Raw genomic sequence first — 4,086 nt, forward strand, 5'->3', positions numbered from 1 at the left:
CACGCGCAGAACGAAAGTCTTCTCGCGAACGTACAGCGTCTCTGAAAAAAAATCTCGTGACTATATTCCGGCGTTACGGCCAGGTTCTCATACAAATGAGCAAAAAAGGGTACATTTGAAGTTCTTTTTGAGACAATGAAAATACATTCGAAAGATCTGTTTGGGAATTACGAGTGATAATACTATGAGCTTAATTTTAGATTTTCAATAAAAAATGGCGCCCGTAATTATGATTTGATCAAGGGCCTGCGAGACTGGAGTACGCAGAGCGCGTGCAGTGTGGCACCTCATATGTTACCTGAATTCAAAAATGGGTAACATCAGTTGATACTACATTATTCCCCTGAAATTGAAAATGGATAACATCAGTCGATAAAACATAAAATTTATGGGAGCGTATACCTAACCGCAATGAAACAACCTTAAATTTAACGATACAGTGCTAATTCGAACTTTGAGTTCGATTTTTGAGGGTTTGTTTCACTCCTTATGCCTACACAAAAATTAGTTAATAATAACAAATGTCATATTATAGCTATAAGTTCCTAAGAAAAGTGTTTACTTTTAGGGGTCAGAGGTAGATGTTAAGAGAACGAACCACTTTTAATTTATGCTGCATGCCGTTCTGAGAAAATAGTTACCCGAAAAAAATGTGTTCAAAGTTTAGGGAAAACATTTAGTTATATTATTACTTCGATTTGCATGAACTGAGTGTTACGAATATATTTTTAATGTCACTGAAAACGAATCTGAAGTCAGATTTTCAATATTCAAAACAGCTAATCCAATACGGAGGGCAACCGATTATGTTTTGACCAATTTTTACCAAAAATGTATTTTCGTTATTTACGTTTAGTCTGCAAGTCAAGGAGTATTTATCAACCCTTCCTCTACCTCTGATTGTTCCTAGACAGCAACTTCCTGTTCTTCTTGGCAGGAAAAGCCGATCTGTCAAAGCTGGATATGCAGCACTCGGCAGCCTGCACTTGATATTCGTCCGTATTTTCGGTGAGTATGTTTGCATGCATTCTGCAGTATGAATCATTTTGAGCACGTGCGACACGGGACGAGTTATCATCTACATCTATATGGATACCCTGCAAAACACATTTAAGTGCCTGGCAAAGGGTTCATCGAATCACCTTCACAACTGATAATTAATTGAAACCCTCAGCTGCCGACAGGTGTTGTTGATATACTTCGATGGGGACAGCTGAAAAGTGTGCCCCTACTGGGACTCGAACCCAGAATCTCCTGCTTACAAGGCAGACGCTCAATCCATCTGAGCCATCGAGGGCACACATGAACAGCACGACTGCAGGAATTTATCCCTCGCACGCTTCCCGTGAGACTCACATCCCCAACCGTCCACAATCCGCATACGTAATGTACTTAATAGGTATTTGTCCATCCACTCATTACTGGCTCACACTAAGGTGACGATTCCCGTAAGAGTTCCGGCAACCTGTGCGCATTCGCACAGACGAAGGTCAATGGCTGGGTAACGTTTAACCATAGATATGAAGATAGTAACTGCTCTCGAAAGAACAGGCGCCACTGACGACCTTGCAACTCTTCTAGAATACATGATAGACCGGCCGTTGTGGCCGAGCGGTTGTAGGCGCTTCAGTCGGGAGCCACGCGACCGCTACGGTCGCAGGTTCAAATCCTGCCTCGAGCATGGGTGTGTGTGATGTCCTTAATTTAGTTAGGTTTAAGTCGTTCTAAGTTCTAGGAAACTGATGACCTCAGATGTTAAGTCCCAAAGTGCTCAGAGCCATTTGAACCATCAGTCCGTATGTTTGCACACTACTTACAGTAACTTATGCTAAGGACAACACACACACAACCATGCCCGAGGGAGGACTCGAACCTCCAACAGGGGGAGCCGCGCGAACCGTGACAAGGCGTTGGACACATGGCGGGTACCCCGCGCGGCTCATGGCAGCCGTGACACTGCTTCAAACAATGGACTGTAGAAACTTTTGTAAAGCACGGATTAAAAAAAAAAAAACTTTCTGTTCCAAGAGTCTAGACAAGTACACCTTTAAAAAATGCAACTACAAAGAAATTGAATTTTCGAACGTTTTGAATGAGAACCTGTCCTTATGGAACACCGTTGATCAAATGTCACAGGGATTATATACTCAGGTTTCACATGTGGATTAACACTTTCTAATCAATATCCGGAATGAGCAGGGCTTAAAACTTTGAAGAGTTAAATTTCAAGGGCCGTTCTCTTGTATGCAAATAGTTTCACAGTAGAAATTTCTCTAGTTTTATTTATTAATTTATTTATTTATTTTTTGCTGTAGGTAAAGAAGGATAGCATTGTGAGGAAGGGGAAGGGGGGGGGGGGGGGGAGGAATCTTGCATCTCCCACCTTGGAATTCTCAGTACAGAATTTTTATTCATTACGAGATTCTTAGCCACTTGCAGAAGTGATTTCGAGTGATTCTGCAAAACTTTTCCTTTAGCCAATCGTAGCAACTATAGGATTCCGTTCCTGCTGCATGACATGTCTCGGAACTTAAACTGACCAACTCATTTGCATAAAGAGCTAGCTTATCATCCGCTTCTTTACTTGCGTAGACCGTTCATGGTCTGCAAAGAATTTTTTTCTTTAATCGTTTTTTTATGTCTTTTATAAACTGCAACACTTTCTAAACTTTCTAAACTTAGCGCCGTTGAAGCATGGTCTTTTACTGAATGATCAAAAAGCAATGCTGACAGCTGGAGTCCAAGGTTTTTGTTAATCAAGCCGTTTGTATTCTTGTGGTGATATCTCCGTACAGTCTTTCATTCCCTAACGCATATTTCTTTATATCTAATTGAGAAGTGAAATACCGGTTTTCATAGATGCAGATTTAAAATATTTTAATATAACGCAATAAATATTTCATTAAAATTTTCATCCCCTTATGCTCGAAGTTCCAAAACCAGAAAAACACGTAGTTTTTAAAAATTGTAACATATTAGCCGAATACGAATTGTCAGATATATTTAGCAATCCTTTCATAATGAACCATTTTCTGAAACATCTCACACCCTTAGGGGTTGGGTTTCAAAAACAATTAAACACGTATTCTTCTATTTAGAGCCGAGGAGCCAAATTCAAATCTTCATCCATTTAATTCTAAAAATGCTTTCATAGTGAAATATTTCATAAAACATTACATCCCCTATTTCACTCTATTAGTGAGTTAAATTTCCAAAAGCAACGAAACACATTTTTTTTACATCCAACCGAGATGTCAAATACCTATTTTCATAGATGTAGCTATAAAAATGCTTCAGTAGTTCTTTAATAATGATTTATTTTCAAAAAACCTTCACTAATTATTTTATCCCCCAATGGAAGAATTTCGGAAAATGCTAAAAACCTGTTTCTTTTTTGTATCTGACTGAGACACCAAATGTCAATTTTCGTAGTTTTGTAGTTATAGCTTCAATAGGGACATAGGGACATATTTAAAAAAAAAGACTTTCAACCCATGTTTCACCCCCATAGGAGTGAAATTTCGAACAATCTCTTCTTAAATGATGCTTTCAGCGTAAGATTTACACCTTCATCAAATTTCAAGTCCGTATACTTTGCAGGTTGGGCTGGAAGGCTATGGGTCAGTGAAACCTGTGCCCCTATTGCACCTTCTTGGAGGTTGTAGTTCCAAAAACAGTGAAACACGTAGTTTTCAATAACACAATATTCATAGATTTCGCTTTAAAAACTCTTTCGCACTGAAATACTTTCATAAAACATTACATCCTATATTCCACCAGTTGAATGTATCAATGTTGAATGTATCAAAAACAGGTTTTCATATATTTCATGAAACATTTCATCCTCTGTGATATGGGGTATGGTAGTGACACACCAAAATCACAATAGTAATCCGTTGTAGTTGCTACATATTTTATTACAATCAAAAGCATTATAAAATCACAAGGCCAGATCAGTTGGACAAATAATAAATAAATTTCGTTAAGTGGAACGAGACCCGTAAAACTTGAAATTTGAATATGACTAGGTATATATACTTAGGTAAAGCTTTACTTAAATAGCACAAATGTCCATAAAATTCATAG

At 38.4% G+C, this 4,086-nt stretch overlaps 1 non-coding gene across 1 annotated transcript; it reads right to left on the minus strand.

Annotated features, from left to right (window-relative positions):
- Nucleotides 1-1,223: 1,223 nt before the first annotated feature.
- On the minus strand, nt 1,224-1,298 carry Trnat-ugu (transfer RNA threonine (anticodon UGU)). Its single transcript has one exon. It is a non-coding gene; the product is annotated as a tRNA-Thr (tRNA).
- Between the last annotated feature and the right edge of the window lie 2,788 nt (nt 1,299-4,086).

Source organism: Schistocerca gregaria, chromosome 6 (genome assembly GCF_023897955.1).
Source record: "Schistocerca gregaria isolate iqSchGreg1 chromosome 6, iqSchGreg1.2, whole genome shotgun sequence".
NCBI classification, from domain to species: domain Eukaryota; kingdom Metazoa; phylum Arthropoda; class Insecta; order Orthoptera; family Acrididae; genus Schistocerca; species Schistocerca gregaria.